The sequence below is a fragment of the Canis aureus genome, chromosome 4 (genome assembly GCF_053574225.1).
Source record: "Canis aureus isolate CA01 chromosome 4, VMU_Caureus_v.1.0, whole genome shotgun sequence".
Classification (NCBI taxonomy): Eukaryota; Metazoa; Chordata; class Mammalia; order Carnivora; family Canidae; genus Canis; species Canis aureus.
Window position 1 is genome coordinate 29,916,966 of NC_135614.1, and position 22,931 is coordinate 29,939,896.

Consider the following 22,931-nt stretch of genomic DNA (forward strand, 5'->3'; position numbering starts at 1 on the left):
TCTGGCCATATACCCTGAAGAACTGAAAGCGGGATCTCAGAGAGCTCTGAGCACACCCATGTTCGTAGCAGCATGGATCACAAGAACCCAAAGGTGGAAGCAACCCAGGGGCCTATTGATGATGAATGGATGAGTGAAATATAGCATAGAAACACACACCGGAATTAGTAATTCAGCCTTAAAAAGGTAGGAAATTCCGACATATCTTGCAACATGGATGGATGTTGGGGACATTATGTTCGGTGCAATAAGCAAATCACATAATGACAAACACTGGATGATTCCACTTATTAAGTCTGAAGCATTTAGAGTCATCAAAGTCACAGAGACCGCCACTGGTGTTGCCGAGGCTAGAGGGCCGGGGCGGGGGGGGGGGGGGGGGGCGGGGGTGTGGGGCGGGGAACAGGGAGTTAGTATTTATTGGGAACAGAATTTCAGTTTTGCAAGATGAAAAGAGTTTTGAAGATGGATGGTTGCACAACAATGTGAATGGATTTAATGCCACTAAACTGTACACTTAAAAATGGTTAAGATGGTTGATTTTATGCTATGGGTATTTTACCACAGTAAAAAAAAAAAAAAAATCGCAAACTGGAAAGAAGGGGCTGCAGTTAGGATTTCCGGGTAGCAGAAGTAGGCCAGTTGGAGAGTGTGGCTGGAGATATGGGTGGCTGGCATGGAGAGGAGGAGGAGAAGGTTGCTGCGGGGTGAGGTTAAGGAACTGAGCATCCGTAGTGTTGGGTGGGACATCTGTGCGGAAACTCAAGTCCCCAGGGTGAGGTCTGGGTGGAGAGGAGGGCTGTGACCCCAGTGCCAACGTCTTCGATGATCCTGGGCCGGGGCTGGAAGACTGGCAGGGGGGCTCAGAGAGGGTTGAAGGGGTGGTCTTGGAGCTAGATGGCACGAGCCTCATATGGGGTGAGTGGTGATGTGGAGTGAGAGAAAGGACCCTGATCCCAGCTTGTGGCGTGTGTGTGAGGGTGGGATTGCCATCTTCCCTGGCCAGGGCTCTGGGAGCAGTGTCCTCCGCCCGGGTGGGGGACCAGGTCTGGCTCTGTCCTCGAGGCACCTCCTTTGGTGCTGGTGTGGCTGTGCAGCTTGGCTCGGGCAGTGAGGACAGACTGCAGGAGGCGGGTTGGAGAGATCTAGAATGATTCTAGGTTTGCCACGCTCCGTGGTGAGCTTCTGAGCGGTCATTCTGGTGCAAGCAAGCCACCTCAAGTCATGGTCTAGCAGGCGGCGTTGGCTAAGAGAACAGGACTTTGGTTCACCTGGGAGCGGAAATGGTGAGGAGGAGGGCCGTACTCTGGAGGCCAGGCCTCCTGCAGCCCGTCTGGAACATCCACCAGCCCAAGAGGGGCAGTATTCCTGTGCCCAAACCCCCCACCAGCCTAGACGGTAAACTTGGGGGGAAGCAAGCAGAAATAGGGTGCTCGTGTGTGTATGTGCCAGAGCTGGGGTGAGTGGAGGGGGGAGGGATGTGCGACTCGCTGCCTCAACGTTCTGGAGGAAAGGGCCCATCTTTGTGACAGCCAGAAGTGTGACAGAAAGGTCAGAAGGCCATGAGCTTGCCCACACGGATTCAGAAACAGAAGTTGCCATTCTCTTTATCTAAAAATGGCAAATTTTCTCATCAGGAAGGAAATTGAAAACAAAAAAGAGCGAGGAGCACTTTAGCATGAATTTTTGAGGGTGAGACCTCCGTGGTAGGTCTCTGTCAAGCCTGCCTGACCACATCTGACTGTTCTGGTCTCCCCAAATCCTTCTCTTGTTTTCTACCCTGGCGTGTAAATCCCAGCAGGCTCCAGAGGTTTGGCCTTTCTGAGGGCAAGTGAGGGCACGTCTCAGTCTAGGTCTATTGTTGGAAGTAATGGAAACTGACCTGACTTAACTTCAGCAAGGAAGAAAATTCTTTGGAAAGAATCTGGTTTATCTCATGAAGGCAAGTGCAGCCAGACCTCTGGAGGCACGGGGTGTAGGAGTCAACATTGCCAAAGCCCAGAGCGTGTTTCATGGGTCACTAGCCCTGGCAGATGCCTGAGGAGATGAAGTGCTCTGTGGTCCAATGAGTTTGGGGAATGCCACACGTCTTTTGCTCAAGGCACGCTGGCATATTAAAGGCTCTGATAAGTCCTGCAGCAAGAATGCTTATTTAATTAGCCAAGCACTTCCCCCAAATATTTGCAAAGTATAGTTGCTAACGGCATGACCGAGGAAGTCACCCTGGCCCTCATCCTGTCGTGATGGAGCAGACTTTGCCATGCAGAGGGGTATGCTAGAGAGGTTGTATGTCTAGTGATCAAGAGTGTGGACCACCTGACTTTGAATCTTTCCAGCTGTTCCTTCCTTCCTTGCTGTGAATACTAGACTAGACTGATGAGGGCAGGGGGTAGATCCTAAGGCACAGTATCTAGGTGACACATGCAGGTCTTCTCGCTTCCTTCTCTTCTTCAGCCTGGAGAAGGGCAGGCACATAGGTGTCATCTTCTATTTCCATGGGGATCACTAGGGTTGGAGGCTGCAGATAGGTTTCAATGAAGATCAAATGAGTTAAAAACGACTGTGTGATCCCAAAGAAAGAACTAGTGTCTGATTCCACCACATTCTTGCTAAGCACTTTGGGCAAGTGATTTCACCTCTCTGAAGCTTGGCTACTGACAGTAATAGCTCTTGAGCTTGAAGTGAGAACGATCTGAGCTAATCATGCCTGCACACTCTCTGGTTCATAGTAAGGGCTAAAAATGTTTAGCTATTTATTATTATATTGTTATTGTTGTTATTATTATTATTATTTTACTATGGATTGAACACACTTCCTGCCATAAACTTGACAGAGTCTGGGGGAGCTCATGGTCCTGTCTAACCACCACTTACTAGTGTTCACTCCTGGTGGAGACTGAGATATGAAGATGAATCTGGAAGTTTGGCCTCATCTCCAGTCTTGTGGGGTAGATGAAGTTAAGATAGAACTACCGAGGGATTGTAAGAACGTGGTGCTGTGACAGCCCACAGGAAGAGCACCTAGCTTGGACCCAGGGACGTGGAGGTAGGCTGTTGCAGACTAAAGGCAGGATGAAGGTGCCTGACCTCCTTGGGTGGCCCAGGCAGTTCAGTGTGGCTAGGAAATAATGTGAGAATGGGTGGCGTTGAAGATGTTGGCAGGGACCAGCTGGGGGAGGGCCTTGGATGCCAGACCAAGGAGCTGGGATGTTTTCCTGTGGGTGCCAGGGAGCTAAAAAGGTGTTTCAATCTAGAGAGTGTCATGGCAGGTGTGTGGGTAGGAAGCTCCTTCTGGCAGCTTGGAGATTGGTTGGAGAGGCACAAGACCAGAGGCCAAGAGACCAGATGGGGAGCTGGTTATGGAAACTTAGCGGGGTTGGGGAAATTCTTGGTGAGGGTGACTTGTTGATGCCACCAATTGAGTTGTGGTAATTGGTGCTGATTTAGAGGGAGGGGCCTGAGCTTGAGTCATGTTGAGTGGAGGACCATGCGGGCAATCCCAGGCACAAGCACAGCAGGCAGCTGGATATATGGGTCTGGATATTTAGATCTGGGAGTCACCAGTATTTCAATGGAAACTGAATCCATAGGAGTATATGAGGTTGTTCAAAGAGGGTTGGCATCAAGGCAGCCCTGGGAGCTGGACCCTGAGGGAAAGCAGAGAAGAGAATCCTCCTGCAAGAGCACAGGTTCTGCAGGCACTTAGTCCACATTTCTCACAAATTCGAGTTCCCAAAGTAGCTGCTTTCCCTCCTCCAGGGAAAGCTCCTCTACCCTCAAATCCTGACAGTTTATCTTAAACCTGGGCCATTAGGGATTAGTCCCCAGCAGGAGAAAACTCACGGTGCCAAGCTCTTTAGGCTTACCTCGTCATCACTAGGCTTTGCCCGTGCTCCTGGACCAGTTTTCCCATCCCTATAATGGAGAGAGAACTGGATTTTGTCTGCTGCTTCCATCACAAAGTTGCTGCTGTAGCATCAAGAAGATGGAGCCAGCCGAGTGGTAGCTGGGGAAGTTGTCCAGATTGTCCTCATTTCTGGGGACTTGGCCAAACCCTCCTGTAAGTTGGGGAAGCTGAATGTTCATCCATTCCTTCCTTATAGACCTTCAATGAGAATGAAATGAGCTACGAATGCCAAGGTGATCTTGGAGGTAGAACTAAGGGTCACGGTGGGGAGCGGTAGAAGGAGTTACATGGAAGCAAGCATCCTTCCCAATATGAAGCATCTTCAGAAGCAATGTCTGAGGCAGGGTAGACCCCTTGTCTGTGGAGGTCATTGGTGGGCAACTCAGTCTCACTTTTCTGCTTCCACACTTCCCTGTCTATGCTGGGGGCTAGATGCCCGAGAACTACATTTCCAAGAATTCTTGCCACACATGCAGGTTCTGGATTAGATTCTTCTAATGAGAGGCAATTGCATGAGATCCAGAAGGTGGGAAAGAAGCAGAAGCCATACCATTGTCCCATCAGCTGTGGCAGGTGGATTGGTGGGCATTGGCAGATGTAAGATTTTATTTTCTTTTTCTTTTTTAAAGATTTTATTTATTTAGTTGATAAACAGGGAGAGAGAGAGAGAGTGAGCGCATAAGCAGGGGCAGGGGCAGAGGGAGAGGGAGAAGCAGGCTCTCTGCTGAGCAGGGAGCATAATGTGAGCTTGATCCCAGGGCCCATGACCTGAGCTGAAGGCAGATGCTTAACTGATGGAGCCACCCAGGTGCCCCAGACGTGAGATTTTAAAACAAGCTCAGAATTTTCCTGCGAGTCCACAACGTTGGTGGTGTCTGTGAACATTGCAGCAGTTCCCACACATCTCACGATTTCTTTACTTCCTGAAAGTTTGCAGAGAACCTCTATTCTCTAAATATCTAATAACCTTCCTTTTTTAGCCATTCTAAAAGCATTATGAGCTCTCTATCGGTTAGCTTTTGCTGAATAACCAGACATTCAAAAAGTTAGTCATTTAAAATAAAGTAACATATTTAGCTCATAATGTTGTGGATCAGAATTTGGGCTGGGCTCAGCTGGGCAGTTCTTCTGGCCTTGGTTGGGCTCACTCATGGGTCGGAAGTCAGCGGCAAGATGGTCCATAGGCTGGACAGTCTAGAGCATCCTTGGCTGGGATGACTTGTCTGTCCTCCATGGGGGTCTCTCATCCTTGTACACATGGTGATGGTACAGGGCTCCAGGAGAGCAGTGGAAGGACACAAGGTTTCTTGGGTAGGTGGGAAAGTGGAGCGACATAACGTTTACTGTAGTCTGTTGACCAAACTAAGCTACAAGACTGGCCCCAATTCAAAGCACTTCACATGGCCACAGGGAGGGGAACAGTCATGGCCAATTTTGCAAACCACCTACCATGGCTTCTATGTCCTATTTTAAATCTCTTCCTTCTTGAAAGAGCTGGGAAATCTCTGTGTTCTCGAGTCAACCTGAACAGGTGTATGTGGCATTCTGCATTTCAGAAGGCACTCAGAAAGCAGAGGCAGATAGTAAGATTTGCATTAAGAGTGGGCATGGAGTTAAGGGTTTGGCTTTAAGTCCTGGGCTGCACAGTTTACAACAAGTTGACATCAGGCCAATCTCTTTGCTGTTCAGAGACCTAAACCTTTTTCTCTCAAATGAAAATGGATAAATTTATGTGTGGCAATCAAATAAATAACTCCCAAGAGGAGTTTGAATGATAATGGTCATCACTTGCATTGGAAAAACAGAGTAGTGTAAAATCTTTCATCCTAGGGGCTGGTGGAGCAGGGGCTGTAGAGCAAGAGCCCCCCTGATGGGAAGGATACAAGTCGGAGGGATGTTGGTCTCCACTTCTCTACCTTCTCAAGTACCGTGGTACGTTGTGGGACTTCGAAGTCAAGAATGATTGCCAGCCAAATCTTCCATCTGGGGCCTCTGTGTTGGAATGAATCCAGAGTTTGGAAAAGCCCTGGAATTGCTGGAGCCGGAACAAACTCCAGGGCTGGCACGAACCACCCCCCATCCACTGTTCCCATCTGCCCTCTTGGCTCTTGGCGCAGTGAGGTCCTGCTTGTTCTGGCCTGTGCCCTCCCTAAGCCTCATGGGCACAGCTGCTTGCAGGACCACTCCTCAGCTCCTTGTTGTGCCCCAACTCAAGCTGGACATGATTCACAGGGATAATGAGCTTGTAAATAAATTCCTGCTGCATCAGCTCATGAAGCTGAAGGTTAGGCTGGGGACGCAGAGCAGGGCAGGCGAGGAAACACACCCAGAGACTCGAAGGGCCCCCGTGGAGGCTACGGGAGTATAAGAGATTCTGTGAACCCACCACTGCCATGTCACACTGTCGCGCTGGGCTGGGTACACTCTCAGAGCAGGGATCCTGCATCCCTGATCTTATACCCTCCCCTGCTTTCAGGATCTTGTTCTGCTAGAGACAGATTTGGGAGACCAGTATCCAGGGGCTGTGTATTCAGCAGAGCATAACTAGGGCAGCAAGCCCTGTGCGTGGCCTCTGAGGCTGGGGAATTTGTTCAGACTTGTTATGCGTTGCCAGTAGAGAGGGGCTGCAGGAAAATGAAAAATTTCAGAGCAATCCCAAAATAAAATGAGAAGTCCCAGAAGGAAGTGCACTTTCTGTCAGTGGAAATGTAGGCGAAGGGGTCAGGTGAGTCCTTGCAAACATCAAAGTGGGGGGAGTGGAGGACACCAGCTGAGGGACGAGTGGGTGTCCTCAGAGACCCCTTCAAGCTCCCTGGGTCTGCGAGCTGTGGGAAGGACAATCTGCCCTGGTGTTTTGGCCGTGTCTGTTTCTGCTTAGAACCCTCCAGTGGCTTTTCATCACCCTTAGAATAAAATCCTGAAAACTTTCCCACATTATTAACAACTTCAATATTAGGTCAGACCATTCCTCATCCCCCCTTCCATTTTACTCTCCATTATTCACAACGCACCATGCCCCCTGCCTCTTTTTCTGAACCTCAGAAACTTGCCACAATAGTTAGGATAGACTGAGCCATGCTGCAGTAACAAGTAAGCCCCAAGACCTCTGTGATGCGGCCCCCCGTTGTTTGTTTCTTCTTTATGTCCTCACTGACATGGGCTCTTTCTCATCTGGCGACCCAGGGATCTGGGCTCCCTCCATTTCATGCTGCTGCTGTCACAGTCTGTAGCTTCCAAAGTGGCCAAGGTAGGAAATTCATTTGGCTCCAACGCAACCCTTGTCACTTGCACTCATGATTTGTTGGTTAGAACTAGTCACGTGGCCCCAACATAAATTCAAGGAGGGCTGAGCAAAGGAAAGGCACCTCTGCCACACTTGCCCGTGTCAGTCAGGGTTCTGAGTAGCAAGCAACAGAAAGTGATTTTGCGTGGTGTTAGCAGAAAAGAAATTTAGAACATTATGGAGTTCAGCGACTCTTTGGGATGGCCAGAAAACTGAGCTTGGCAGCTCTGCAGCTGGATGTCATGCCCCAAAGCATGCTGCAGAGCACCTCTGACATGCTGCTTTTGGGCCCAGATGCCATGGACATCCCCACCGACGGTGCTGGTTCATGGGACATGAGCCCTGTCACTGGAGCCCTAGCCACAGGCACCCTCCCAAGTGTGACCGCACAGCTACTGCACTGGGAACATCCTTGCCAGCCTGCAGCTGGCACAGCCCATGCTTCTTTTGGTCACTCTCTCGACTCAATGTCTGGGGTCAGTGGTTTTGATCGAGGAGCTTCTGTGAGCCAGGTGCTAGCTGCAAGGGGGGCTGATGAAAGAAAAATCTGATATTTTATGTTCTATAGAAGCAAGCCCTGGCTTGTAATAAGAGCTCCAAAGAAAGTGATGAGTACTTACTATGCTGTCTCTGGGCCTTTGCACTTGCTGCTTCCTTCCTTGGTCTGCAGGTATCTCCCCAATGGCCCTCAAAGTGGGTTCCTCTCTCAGATGCCACCCCTGATGGTCAAATCTTACACAGTCTCTGCCTTGCGATCTCATCCACCTGCCACATCCCTGGCTGCAAATGCCCTGGCTGTTCATTTGTTTGTTTAGGTTCTGTGTACTCATCAGGTGTTACAACACAGGACTGTCCTGGTGGGTTTGTGGTGCTTCCGGCGGGTTCACATTCGGACTCGGGGCCTGTGTGTTTTGGGGCAGAGAAGGGGCTGTTTCTTTACTTGACGAGATCATGAAACAACCCTGTGTGGGGCATTCCTGCGATAACGGACCCTGATGCTCTTTCTACCCTCTCACCTTTGTCTCTCTGACTGCGGTTGTATCCCAGAGAGAGTGGGATGGCATGTGGGACTAAGGCAGAGTGCAGAGCGTGTAACCTCAGGCGACAGGAAGACAGAGTTGAAGTTGCCAGCTGTGGGCAGACATTAAGATTTAAGGCGCAGAAGGAGGAGCAGTGGGCCTGCAGCAGGGAGGTTCCAGGAACACATTTGGTGTAAGACATGGTGCCTCCCTCTGCCTCCTTGTCCCCTGACTGCAGTGCCACCTCGAAGAAGGCTGTCATCCCCAAGTGCATGGAGGAGGCGTGAAGGCTATGCAGAGGTGGCTACCGTGGAGCTGGGGGTGCTGTGTTTGCTTTGACCATCTAAGTCTCATTTACTTTTCTTGGTGACAGAAAGCTGGAAGTGTGAAGGCTTTAAGGGGGTAAAAGCAAGACAGCAGGACACTGCCCCATGGGAATGGCTGGGGACTGCCCAGGGAGCTCCCCAAGCAGCATGTAGGCCCAGGGCTCTGCTTTGGGACCGGGCTGCGTCCTCTGGGGCTCTGCATCCGAGGGCAGCTGGGCCTCTTGGAAGGAGGTCTGTAGAAAGCAGTGTCCAGGCAGGGTCGAGAAGAGGGGTCACTGAGCAAGCACGCTGGACTCTTTGGGAGAGGACTTTGGCCCCTGAGTTCCAAGCCTGTCCGCCCCGTGTAGCCCCAACCTGGAACCTGCTGCCTGGGTTTTGTGGGCTGCCTTTAGTCCTTTGGGATAAAGTTGGTGTTTTGGAAAGAGATGGAGATGGAGAAATCACGTAATGCTAGGCGATAGCAGGGGTCAGCGAACTTTGTAAAGAAAATGACCTTGGCTTTGTGGGCCGTGCAATTTCTCTTGCAGCTCCTCAGTTCTGAGGGTGCAGTGAGGCAGGTGGCCATAGGTGATACAGGTCAGTGAACGAGCAAGGCCGTGTGCCAATAAAACTTTATTTATGGGCACTGGAATGTGAATATCATATAATTTTCATGTGTCACAAAACATTCTTTGGTCCCCCCGCCTCTCAACCATTTAAAAATGTGCAAACCATTCTTAGGTTCCAGGCTGTACAGAAACAGAAGGGAGAGCTGGCCAGGGGGCTGGGTTTCACTGACCTTTGAACGAGATCATCTCTAAAGGCTGTTCCAGCCCTAGCTGTTCCATCTTGGTAGAGGAAGACACCGAGGGTCTGGGAGGTAAAGTGGGTTTGCCCCAGGTCGGCAAACACGGCTGGAAGGGAGTAGCAGCAGGCTGGACGCATTTCTGACTTCTTCCGCAGGACCTGGCACAGGGGGAGGTGCTCAGAGAGCCTTTGTTGAATGAATGAACGAATGACTGAATACGGAGCTTGAATAATGAGAAAATGGCAGGAATGATGCATTTCGGTTCATCGATGGGGTCACCAGAAAACCTGCCAGGAGCTGCAGGATCGGACAGTGAGGAGAGGTGGGGGCCTCAGGCACTCTGGGGGCTGCTCAGTGTTGGAAAGAACATCAGTGATCAACTCCAGGACATTCTAAGTTCCCAGGAGGCAGGAAAGGGCGATAATGTGGTGACTTGGTCTTGAGGAGCAGATGCAGGGGTGCTGCAAGGTGCGTTACTCAGGGCCTGAGCACTGAAGCTCTCTTTATGGAGTTCAATTTTTTTTTTTTTTAAGATTTTGTTTATTTATTCAAGAGAAACACAGAGAAGAGAGAGAGAGAAGCAGAGACACAGGCAGAGGGAGAAGCAGGCTCCATGCAGGGAGCCTGATGCAGGACTCGATCCCAGGACCCAAGGTTCATGCCCTGGGCTGAAGGCAGCTCTAAACCCCTGAGCCACCTGGGCTGCCCTCACTTTTTATTTTAATAAGTGGAAATCTTTAATGCTTGTGGGGGGCAGTTCACATCCCTGGGGGCTGCTCATTGTTCTCATAACTGAGGCTTAGCTCCAAGACAGGTTGAGTCTGATGGGGGCGAGGGGAGGGTGGGCATTTCCCTTCCTCCTGGCCTGGTTTCCAAGGTGGGGAAAGAATGGCTGTTCCCAGTGTTGTGTACACATCAGGTGCTCAGTAAAAGTCTGGTAAACGGATGGCGCCCTCCCTGCAGCTGGTGCAGCACCCTGGCTTATACAGTAGGATATTTAAGGAACACGTGGTCTTAAATATCCATTTGCCCCCTAGTTGCTCGTGGACGTTTGAAATTTGTTTGGTAGGTGTACAGGTAGTGGTGAGGGATAAAGCTTCAAGAGTGGGCCCTCGCCGTGGACTGGGGCCCCCAGTGGCTGGGGCTCCCACAGGGTGTGTAGCAGCTTTCAGGGATGAGCTGGGAAAAAGAAAAAAACAGGGATGGGGGAGTGGGTGGGGGGGCAGGCAGTGTAGTGTCCTGAGAAGGTAGGGTCCAGTTGAATTTCTAACTAACCTAGCTGGCCGTGGCCCAGCAAGAAACTGAGGACAGTAGTATGTAACTATGGCTGCATAAGAACGTCCTATCCTGGTGCTCGGTGAGTGCAGACGTGACCCCGCAACAGCCTCATGGTGCAAAAGGGCAGCTGGTACGCAAGCCCCTTTGACGCAGCGAGCTCCTTGCTTCTTGCAAGCCACGTGGACCACTGGACTGTGGGCCTGTGTCTTAGGAGTGAGGTGGTGCTGGGGGCCTGCGTGTGCCCCTTGTAGCCTCATCTCGTGTTCATTCTTGGCACTGCTTGTTCGCCAGCTCCATGGTTCCCGAGGGAGCACTCCCTTGAGCCCCGTCTGAGGTGCGGTGCTCACCGGCCTTCCAGCCAAACCCAGCCCTTGGGGATCTGGCCCAGTTCAAACCCATGCCCGGAAAACCCAGAATCAGCCCCCTGTGGTTACATTTCTGAAAGACCAGCTTTCCCTAGAAAAGATGACCTTGATTATTTTATTAGTGCATTAAATATGTGTATGAAGGACATGCATGGGGACAGGGGGATATATGGGAAATCTCTTTACCTTTTGCTCAGTTTTGCTGTGAACTTGAAATGGCTCTAAAAAATAAAGTCTATTAAAAAATGTGCATGAAGGTAAATGACTTTCTGGAGTATAAATTGAGTTTAATCCCCGCTCTGCCCCAACTCACTGTGTGACCTTGGGACAAATCGCCCGTTCGTTATGACAGTGCTTAGTGTTGGAAGCAGAGGCTGTGAGTGAACAGACCTGAGTCTGAATTTTGTCTTCCGTCTCCCAGATCCAAAGCCGTGGGCAGGTCTTGTTATTGTGTGTGTTTTAAATTCTCTAATCCTCTTAACTTCCTTAAGTGTAAAATGGAGGTGGTGATAGTGTCTGCTCACAGGACTGTAGGGCCATGTAAGCGTGTCATAGTAAAAGTAGCAAACATGTCATTGCAACTGGTGTGTTTGTGTATATTGTCCACCCAACTGGTGTGTTTGTGTGTTTGTTTTGCTTGTGCTGCTCCCGTTAATCCTTAGGACAGGCTGATACCATCATCTCTCCCGTTTTTACAGATGACAAAACTAAAGGATGTGGGGGGAGTAGCTTTCCCAAAGCCACAAGGCAGCTCCTGAGCAGTGGATCTGGGACTTAGGGCAAAGCCCCTCTGCCAAGGGCCTGGCCCAGAGAAATTCTCAGTGGCAGGTTCCTTCTCCGTGGAAGGAAGGGGTTGGGACTGATGAACACGGAAAGATCTAGATCGTTGTAATCCTCAATCCTCTCCTCCCGCCCCATGTCCACACACGTAATAGATGTTCTCTGTATGCCGGGCCTGTGGCGAGCACAGAAGCTGTTGAGGAACTAGCCTGCCTAGTTCCAAAGTACTGTATTTATTTATCTATTTATTCATGAGAAACAGAGAGAGAGAGAGAGAGAGAGAGAGAGATACAGGCAGAGGGAGAAGCAGGCTCCCTGCATGGAGCCTGATGTGGGACTCGATCCCAGGACCCCGGGATCACACCCTGAGGTGAAGGCAGACGCTCAGCCACTGAGCCACCCAGGGGTCCCTCCAAAGTACTTTAAAATACGTAACCAACCACTCTTTAAGATACATATTCTATTGTCTTTTATTTTACAATGATACATATTGATTATTGAAAATACAGGTTGAAGAAGAAAGATTACTCATAATCCCATTACTCAGATTAAAAAACCACTCTTCAGAGGCACCTGGGTGGTTCAGCCGGTTGAGTGTCTGGTCCCGGGGTCCCAGGATGGAGCCCTGCATCAGGCTCCTTGCTCAGCAGGAAGTCGGCTTCTTTCTCCCTCTCCCTCTGCCCGTCCCTCTGCTTGCTCTCTATCCCCCTCAAATAAATAAAAATAAATAAATAAAAACCACTGTTCAGTATTTTGTTGTAGAATCTTCAAGATTCTTCCCCTATACACACATATTTGAAACAAATATGGACACTTAGGGTATATCTTGTTTTGTATACCCCAGATCAATATATAATGGATATCTTTTCACATTAATCTTTTCTCCCCTCACTCATTTTTAATGGTGATTTAGTTGTCCATTGTACGGATATTCTGTGATTTATTTAACCCATCCCCCATTGTGGGATGCTTAGGTTCATTCTAAGAAGTCACGATGTCGTTGAGAAGACAATCAAGCCTCTCGAAAACAGTTTCATAAATACACAGTTGGAACTTGCCAGGTGCAGAGTGACGGAGAAGCAGTAGAAGTTCTAGAGGGAGGGCATGAGCTGGGGAGCAGGGAGGCCTTAGGGGGTAGGGAATGTGGGAGCCAGGCCTTGAGGGAGAGGCTGGATTTCACCTGTGAAGAGAATGCATTCTTTTTTTTTTTTTTTTTTAAAGATTTTATTTATTCATGAGAGACACACAGAGAGAGAGAGGCAGAGACACAGGCAGAGGGAGAAGCCGGCTCCATGCAGGGAGCCTGACGCGGGACTCAATCCCAGGTCTCCAGGAACACATTCTGGGCCAAAGGCAGGCGCTAAACCACTGAGCCACCCGGGCATCCCAAGAGAATGCATTCTAAGGTAGGGTCTGACGCCAGCAAAGGTGCAGAGCGCGGGGGTGGGGGTAGGTGTTTAGTCCTCAGGAGAACTCCTGTAGGGGAACAGCTCTGGAGAAGGCAGGAGAAGGAGGCAGAGGCCTTAAGTGCAAGTCCAACAAGAATGAATTTCAACTCTTGGGCAATGGGGAGCCACAGAGAGTTTTTGCGCGTGGCTGACATGAGTAGGTTCTGTGTCACTCATCGTGCAAGCCGCTAGGGAGGGGATAGACCTGCAGGAGATGGTCTCGGAGGCAGGAAGATTTGTTAGAAGGTGGGGACAAGTCAGGAGAGGTGATGAGGCCTGAATCCCAGCAGCAACGAGATGAAGGGAATGGAGTGGATGTGTGTGGTTGCAGAGGGGCTGAGGGAGGACCCCCCCTCTGAGGGTGCCAGGCTCCTGGCTCACTGAGAGGGGTGCCTGCTGCCTCACACCTGCCGTCCAGGGGAGAGTTAATGGGTGCCTATGGGCGGGCTCATGGGACCTCCAGGGAGGCTGACTCATGAGAGCATCTGAGCCAGTTATTACAAATGCTGCAGAGAGAGAGAGAGAGAGAGAGAGAGAGAGAGAAAATAAAAAGCAGAGCAGTGGGAATTATCTGTGATCGAGAAGTTCCAGGCTGGCCTCCCATTTCAGATAGGCGGCCTTGGAAGGAGGGACCCGCTGCGTGGGGGGAACAGGAGGGGCCCAGCAGAGGCAGTGACATTTCCAAGGCGAACTTGGCCACGTCTTCCCTGCAGGGTGCAGCTGGAGAGGGCTGGGTCTTTCCCAGAACAGCCCGGCTTTTCCAGTGCCACCCAGGGCACGCTCAGGGCGGGGCTGGGCTGCAATGCCGGCCCCAGGGAGGAGGCCAGGATGCGAGCTCTGCTTCTGTTTATTTAGACACCCGCCCAAGTCTTGAGCCTTCTGTTGCTTCCTTGGATATTTAGATTCCCTTTCTTTTTTTTTTTTTTTAAGATTTTATTTATTTATTTGATAGAGAGAGAGTGCAGAAGCAGAGGGAACAGCAGGCATCGGGAGAGGGAGAAGCAGGCTCTCTGCTGAGCAGGGAGCCTGATGTGGGGCTCGATCCCAGGCCCCTGGGGTCCTGACCTGAGCCAAAGGCAGATGCTTAACCGACTGCGCCACCCAGGTGCCCTGGATATTTAGATTCTTAACATGTAGCAGTTGACTTCGTTTGCTAGAAGAGAGAAGCACAGAGGGTGGCCTCCATACCCAGGTCAATGGGGACACTTTCCCGGGAGGGAGCACAGGTATACCTGAGGGGCTGCGTGCTCCCCCTCCTGGGTGTGGGCTCCTGGGGGCTCTTCCCGTGGGGGTGGCCGAGCGAGTGCTGACCAGGGCTGATTGGGGCCCGTTCTCACCTTGCCTCGCTGTGACACTTGGCTGGATGGTTCCCCAGTTAGGGTCTTGGGGGTCTCATGCAGGTCCCTCGCTTGCCTGCAGGCAGATGGCTGCATCTCGTGTTGTTTCTGGTGTTTTCCAGCTCATAGTTTCTAGACGGGCATTTTTCCTCCAAGCCTTGAGTTTGGGTGATCAAAGCTCTTCCTGGTCATCAGAGCACAGGCCTTTCTCCCAGGAATATAAAACTTTGGGGGCCCCTGGGTGGCTCAGTGGTTGAGCATCTGCTTCTGGCTCAGGGTGTGATCCTGGGGTCCTGGGATCGAGTCCCACATCGGGCTCCTTGCATGGAGCCTGCTTCTCCCTCTGCTTGTGTCTCTGCCTCTCTCTCTCTCTCTCTCTGTGTGTCTCTCCTGAATAAATAAATAAAATCTTAAAAAAAAAAAACATAAAAAAAAAAACAAAAAAGAAAAAAAAACCCACTTCACCCAGGTTAAGCCTGCTGCTCTAATCCAGATCCCCAAGGACAGAGTCTGTTCTCAGGGATGGGCGTTTTGTGCCACCTTTCCCTTTGGGGTTCTAGCTGGGGGTTGGTTCATGTGAGCCCTGATGTTGTATGGCGGCCAAATAAGCTGCATCAATAAGATGTGGCACCGGGTGTGGGGGAGACGAGGCTGTCCTCTGCTGGGGCCTGGGTAGGTCATAGTGTGGCAAGGACCCCACAGCTCAGCCTCACGGGCCACAGGCAGCTCCCTCTTGTTTTCACATTGAGACCACCCCTGTGGCTGACTTCCTGCTTTGGGGCCGAGGCTCCCAGCCACCAACCCACACGCTAGCAACAGGAGGCCGGCCTGAGACCAGGGCTGGTCAGTCAGGTGTGGTGGTTCGGATGGAAGGCTTCCCCATCCCCGAGGGCCTGGAAAGGCTCCCTCCAAGCCTGGGGACCCAGAGGTGGACCCTGCAGAGGGTCCGCGGGCTCCCGGTGACACTGGAGGTCGTGCTCAGAGCCTGTGTGGAGGCTGCAGGGAGGAGGCATTTCCCAGGGAGGATGCCCCTCTCTCTTTGATCTGAACTCTCTCCTTTAAGAGTCAACATGTGTTTGTGGAGCATCGGCTGTGTGCCAGACACGGTGCTGAGGACCGGAACACAGAGGCACACGACGTGTGTCTGGTTATGCCGACGTGGGGCCCACCATGCAGGAGCAAGTCAGGACCCAAGGAGCCGAACAATGAAATAAATGCACATTGTTCTTAGTGCTTTGGAGGCAAATCCTGGGGTCTCCTAAGACAGGAGAACTCTGTCTTGGACATTCTCTGAATGGAGTCAGGAAGACTTTGGGATGGAAGAGTGATGGTGAGACCCAAGGATGATGGGAGGTACCCAGGCAAAGCCTCACAGAGACGAAGAGCATAGATGATGGTACACAGGCATGCAGGTACCCAAGGAAGGTCGAGGGGTGGGTGGCATGAGGCAAAGAGGACATGGCAGGCTGGACTGAGCTCAGCAAGTATGCCAAGGCCGGGGAGCGGGAGGAGTGCTGCAGGGAGCAGGTGACAGAGGGACACCCTCAGGATGGATTTCCTTCTCCAAAGTGCTGGGGCTCAGTGCTTGCTCTCTGAGCAGCTACGAATTTGGATGACTCATGTAGGACAAAGAGCATCAGTGACAATCGTCTTTCCTGGAGACGATCCCCTGGAGTCAGCTTCCTTGGACTCAAGGAAGTCCCCAGACCTGCAGGAAAGCTTCGCATAGGCCTGAGCAGCAGGTGGCGGTTCTGGTGTCCTGAGCTGCATTGTGTTCCAGCCACCCCAGCTCACGGCCATGGAGGAGCTGTGAATGCAGCCTTATCTGGAAATCGGGTCTTTGTTGATGTGATCAAGTTAAGATGCGGTCGTGCTGGAGTAGGGTGGGTCCTAATCCCACATCCTTATAAGAAAAAGGAAGTCTGAACACAGACATGCACATGGAGAGGAAGGCCACGTGAAGATGGACACCGTGGTTGAGATTAAGCCGCCACGAGCCAAGGAAGGCCAGCAACCACCAGAGGCCGGGAGAGTGGCCTGGAGCAGAGCCTTCCCTAGAGGGTTCAGAAGCGGTGTGACCCTGCCAACACCTTGATTTCGGACTTCTGGCCTCTAGAGTTGTGAGAAAAACATGTTTCCCTTATTGTAAGGAACCTTGTTTGTGGTTCTCTGCGATGGCAGCCCCAGGAAACTAATACCCCTGACCTAGGAAAGGGAGCCCAGGGCACTAAACTCATCCTATGTCCTGGGCCACCAACATCCCTCATCTTGTTTAGAAGTGTAGTTGGAGTTCCCACCACAATCTCCATTTTACAGAAGAAGAGCTGGACAGCCAGGCAGGTGACTGACCTACCGGAATGTCCACAGAGACACGATGACAAGTCTGGGATTTGAGCCCGGGTCCCGCTTGGTGCTCCTCTTTCTGTCCTGACTTGCAAGGAAGTCTTTGGATTGTTTGCGACCTTTTTACAAAATGCAATAAGGGGGCGGGGTGATGATGAGGAATAAGGGCTCTACAGAGGTGCACTCGGTTGACACCCCCGGCCTGGCATTTGTTCTAAAATTCTCTAAAAGAAAAAAAAAAATAACCCAAGTTGTGGGGATGGGGAAAGGTGAAACGAAACAGCAGGTTGTTGGTAACTGTTGAAGCTGGGTGATGGGCCACGGGGGTTCATTATTGTCTTTACTTTTTTCTATGTTTGAAAACTTCTGTGGTAAAAATTAAAAAAGTAAAGTCACAGAGAGCCAAGATTAAAAAAAAAAATTGAAGGAAAAAATAAAGAATGAGTGCTCTAGAATCAGAGAGTCCAGGGTTCTAATCTCAGCTTTATTAGCTGTGTGACCTTGGACAAGTTACCTAACCACACTGAACCTTGGTTTCCTCTGACTAATGGAGGTCTCACTACATCCAACCTCATGGGGGTGGTGGAAGAATTAAAAGGCAGAATCAAAGTGCTTAGTCCAGGGTGGGGGCCACGGGGCATTCTGGAAATACTTGCATTGTTATGATTACGGCACAGGCACCCCACACCAGCCCCAAATCAGGACCTGCTGCCTTATCAGTGAAAAGGGGATGAGGAAGTTGAGGGATTTGCTCAAGATCCTTTAGCTGGTTAGTGACAGAGACAGGTCGGGTCCAGAAATCTCTTCCTGAAATAGCTGTTGTTTCCTTTATGCCCAGAACTGCTCAGAGACCTGCTATCTTGGGGGTGCTTAGGGCTTTTCCCCCAAGGAGGCCAGCTTTCTGTCCCCTTGGTTTAGGAATGAGCCACTGAAGGAAGGAAGACGAAGCCACCAGTGGCTGACCCTGGTGAGTTCTGGTCACTCTGTGTTTGCTCAGCTGCAAAGTGCAGGTGGCAGGAGTGACGCTGTGGGCCTGGCTGATGTTTTCAAAGGTGACAGCCCTGTGGTAATGGATGGTCACTGGGGGCCGTTGCTTCATGCACGTTGTTGGTTTAAGGATGACAAAGATCTGACATGCTTGCCACGGCAGAAATCGGAGCAAAACAAAGGAAGCCCATGCTGGAAAGGGCCTGGCCTCCTCTGGCTCTGGGATAGTTTGGCTCTGATGGTTCCCAAAAAGCTGTGTCCTGGGTCCTTCTCCAGCCCTCCGCTGCCTGGCCAGAATCCTGGCATCCTGGAGTGCTGAGGTCAGCCAGGGTGGAGGAAGTGCCCCACGGCACCTTGCCAGTCCAGGTGTGGGCCAGGAAAGGAGCCAGGAGGAGCAGCCCAGCAGGGGCTCAGGGAACAGGGGAGCAGAGGCTGCACCCGAGCCTCCGCCTCCCAAGAGGACATGCCTGCAGAGCGTGGTGGGGGCCAGTGACCCCTAGTCTGGGTCACCCGCAGAAGAGGGTGCAGGGCGGCATAGGCTGAGAAGAGGAGGTGCAGGGGTCCTGTGGGGTGGTGGGGGCCGGGGGGTAATAGGAGAAGCAGGCCCTGGCGTCAGAGGCCTGGGTGTGAATTCAGGACTTTGGCAGGAAACAGAATTCATTCCAGATGGTTCTAATGAAGAGCCCACTGCAGCGTGTGGGCCATGTTAGGGGAACACACAAGAGGCGACAAGCACCGGTGGGACATCATGACCCCTCCGCCGGGGGCTGAAGGGAGCAGGAGCCCCCGAGAGCCGGTCACACGGGGGAGGCAGGGGAAGCAGCCGGAGCAGGAGGGCAATGGGGGCAGCACCCACCTGCTCTCCCCTCTCCCCTCCCAGCTGGCAAAGGAGGGGCTGCTGCAGCCAACAGGGGCCAGCTCCCGGCCGGGCAGGATGGGGAGGGCGAGGCACGGGGTGGGGGAGTACGGATGGAGCCCAACCAGCACCCCTCACTTCTTCCCCGCAGTGGGGGCCGATCAGACTTGCCCATAGGCTGGGGAGGGGGATCAGGGATGAGGAGCGTGAAGCCCCCGGCACAGGCCCGGGCATATGACGGCCTGACAGATGCAGCTCCAAACTCTGTGTCTCTCACACACACTCCACATTCCTCAACTCTCTGAATGGCTGTCACAGGGAAGAAGGAGCAGACGCGTTCCAGGAGGGCCAAGGGAAGCCTGAGGACTAATTGTGTAGCTGTCAGAACCGTGGCTCCCGGACCAGGCCCGCTCCAGAGGCACCGGCCCTGTCACAGAAGATGCTGGGCTGTTGAACCTTCACTACTGCCCACCGTCCGCGCACGGGCGCCTCTGATCCCCCCAATCTCTTGGGGGCCATGGATTGTTGCTTCCCGGTATTGTCTCTGAGGCCGCTGGCCTCGGTGGCGGGGGGGTGAGGCCGCTGGACTCCGGGGCGGGTGTGAGGCTGCTGGCCTCGAGGGGGTGAGGCCGCTGGCCTCTGGGGGGTGAGGCCACTGGCCCACAGTCGCCCTGGAGCCAGGCTGTTACCAGTCAGGAAGGGGTTGGCTTTCCTGTTACAACCCCCAGCGGCTCAGGACAACCAAGGTTTAGTTCCTGCCTGCCTTATATATCCATCCAGGGGTGGCTGGGGGCTCTGCTTCTCGTCACCCTCGCTCTGGGACCCAGGCTGTCAAAACAGCCGCCATCCTACACATGCCTGGTCCCCGTGGCAGAGGGGAGGAGAGACTTCTGGGGGGGCTCACACCGGAGATTGAGTGCCTGGCCTGGAAGTTGCACACCTACCTCACTTCTGCTCCCAACTCACTGGCTCACGCTGGTCACATGACCCCATCTGAGCTCTAGGGCCCGCATGGGCAATCCTAGCATGTATTCAGAAGGTGCAGAGCTGGGAATAGTTGATGAACAGCATTGCTGGCTACTGGGTGAGCCATAGGTTTATCCAGGCCGGGGAGACTTTCCGCAGCCCCACGGGTGACCTTTCCAGCAGAGGAACCTCTCCAGGGGGAGAGGTCTGGAGCAGAGCTGTCTCAGGTCCCTTGAAGGGCTTATTCTGAGACCACCTAAGCGGGGAAGCCAAGGTTCTCAAGAAAGTTGCCCCTTGGGTGGTCGGAGCAAGTTCAGAAGCTGTTGCTGAGAGTTGTGAGGGCAGGAGAGAGGGGTTTGGGGCCCCGCTGGCCTTTAGAGCTCCTGGGGTTTTGTCTTCCACTTTCCTTGACCTGCTTCCCGCATATGGAAAACCCTTCACAGCTTTTGTAGGCGGGACCCCTTTCCGAGGCTGTCTTTCCAGCGGTGAGTGTTCTTGGACGGGCTGCGAAATGTGTCCCGATGAGGGCCAGATGAGGTCATCGACTTAGGCTGCCCAAGAACTGGCAGTGCAGCCCCTTCTCCGGCCATGACCCCTGACTGCATCTCGCTGGAATTACTGCACCCATCCTCCTGATTCAGTGGCACAATTTTAGGAACTAGAGGAGTGTGATTCTCCACGGGGAGCTCCGCAGAGGCAGGAGGCAAGTCCGCCTTCCCGTGAGGGGCGCGGCGCTGGCTGGTTGCTTCCCCATGCCCTGTTCCCCATAACCACTCCATTCCACACTTCCCATCTTCTCGGGAGACTTGGCCTCACTCCCCTGTGGACTCCACTTCCTCCCCCAAGCCTCCAGTGGCTCCATCTCCTGTGACCTTGAAAGAGCATTTGACACGGCTGGTCATCTTCTGTTTCCTAGAATGTTCTTCCTCTTGGGCTTCCATGCTGGTAAACTCTCCCCCTGCCTCTCTGGATCCTCCTTCTCAGCCTCCTTTATGGAATCTTATTCCCCTTTCCCCCATCTGGGCCTTGTGGTTTGGTTTCTGAGGTTCCAGGCACAGCTCACTTCCCCCTCTTCTTGGGTCATCTCCTTGACCTCTACAATAGCTGATCCTTTGATGAATTCCAAATCTAGACCTTTTTGAATTCCAGGTGCATTCATCCATTTGCCTAGTTGACACCACCACTTGGCTGTTCCAAAAGCTCCTTCAACTTAATATGGACCTTTTCCCCAATTTGCTTTTTCTCTGGTAATTCCTGCTTTGGTGAATGGCATCCCCAACCCCTAGCTGTCAAAGCCAGAAGACAGAGAATCATCATAGCTTCCTTCCTCCACCTGTCCCATGCAGGCAGGTCCTGAATCCCACTTCTCCACCACACTGACACCGTTTCCATCCTGGATTGTTATCAAGGCTCTTTGGTGCCTGTCCCCCCTCCAGTCCATCTTCCTGCTGCCACGGGGATTTCTACAACCTCGGCCATATGAATTCCCTAATGTTAAAAACCTTCAGGGCTCCTTTCACCCCAATTTATAATCCAAACTCCTAAGGAGGGAGTTCAGTACCTCTGTGGTCCAGTTCCTGCCTCTCCCTCCCCCGACCCCATGGGCACCCAGCACCCCGTGCTCACCATTCTGTCTTTGTATACGCTCCTTCTCTTTCCTGGAATGCCTTTCTCTGTCTCTTCCTTGCCTGGATGGCTAATCCCTGCTCATCTTTAGGACTCAGCTCAGATATATCATTTCTCCTGGGAAATCTCTGACAAATCCCTAATGTAGGTGCCCCTTCTCTTTGCTTCTGTAGAATCCCATATATAAGTACAACATGGTAAGGTACAAGTGAGTGCTGCTTACTTATACTGCTGCCTCTCATCTCAGTGTTCTTGGAGGACAACATCAGGCCCAGAGTCGGGCATGACGCTTGGCATCCATCTGGTAGTTAACCAATTCTTGTGAATAAGTAGAAAGGAAAGCTACCATCTCCCCCAAAGTCCCTTGACTGTGGACTCAAATCATAGAACTTGGAAATCACGTAGCTCAATAATTTGCTCCATGGATGAGAACTGTGAGATCCAGGGAGGTGGATTCCCTCATTGGCCCACACAGAGTCATCAACAGAGTGAAGATGGGGAGATAAATGGAGAAACTTCCTCAGGCCAGCATTTTTTACATCGTACCAATGTCACATCGAATTTATTTCTTTTATTGAATTGGTAAGGAAGTCTCGAGCCTCACATGAAAGCATTCACAAAATAGAGACAAGCCAAAAGAAAAGCATGGAATTCACCTAGCAATTGCGCCACCCACCCAGAGAAAACCGTGCTGATTACTTGGTAGATGGCCTTCCCACCTTTTCCCTGGGCAGCTAAATGTAATGTCCACTTTTTAACAGAATATTATGATTAGCCTATAAATATGTTTCTCTGTGATCTTAAAACTTTTTTCTTTAATATCTGTTCATATTTGTCAAAGATTGTCATATTAGGCGCACCATAATGTAATTCAGTAATCAAATGGGAGGGCTGGATGACCTTAAGTTTGGTTCTTTTTTTTTTTTCAATATTTTAAACTATACTATAAAGAACATCATCAGAGTGAAATTTGGGGCCCATTACTAATTATTTATTATTTTTAAAAAAGATTTTATTTATTTATTCATGAGAAACACACACAGAGAGAGACAGAGACATAGGCAAAGGGAGAAGCAGGCTCCCTGCAGGGAGCCCGATGCGGAACTCGATCCCAGGACGCTGGGATCACGACCTGAGCCGAACACAGATGCTCAATCACTGAGCCACCGAGGCATTCCCATTCCTAATTATTTCTTTAGGATAAATTCTTAGAAGTAGAACTGGTGGGGTGTGTGTGTGTGTGTGTGTGTGTGAAGGGTTTGCACTTTTTCCATCTTGACAAATTGCCCTCCAAAGAGCCTGACTAATCAGATTTTCTATTAGCCGGTTTATCACTTAGTCAAGGCAAGAGCAAACAGTTTCCACTACACCAGGGATTGAAGTACTGGGGATTGGTGGCAGCTTACCCTCAAGCCACATGTCTTGGTCTAGAGGTTGCAATTGGGCAACCCCTCTGGATCATCTTCTTTTGAATCCATGACGTTTAAAAATATTTGAATCAGGACCCAACTTTATATACATCAGTACATCTTACATTGAAAGTCTAAATTCCTGGCTCCCATTTCTGAAGGGCTGCTGTGGCTCCCCCTCTAGACACGGCTGGGGCTCCCCACTTTGCTACAG

General features: G+C 51.5%; 1 protein-coding gene across 1 annotated transcript in view; it reads left to right on the plus strand.

Annotated features, from left to right (window-relative positions):
* RPS24 (ribosomal protein S24) overlaps positions 1-22,931 on the plus strand; it is a 402,261-nt gene that overhangs the window by 237,071 nt on the left and 142,259 nt on the right. The window lies entirely within an intron of this gene.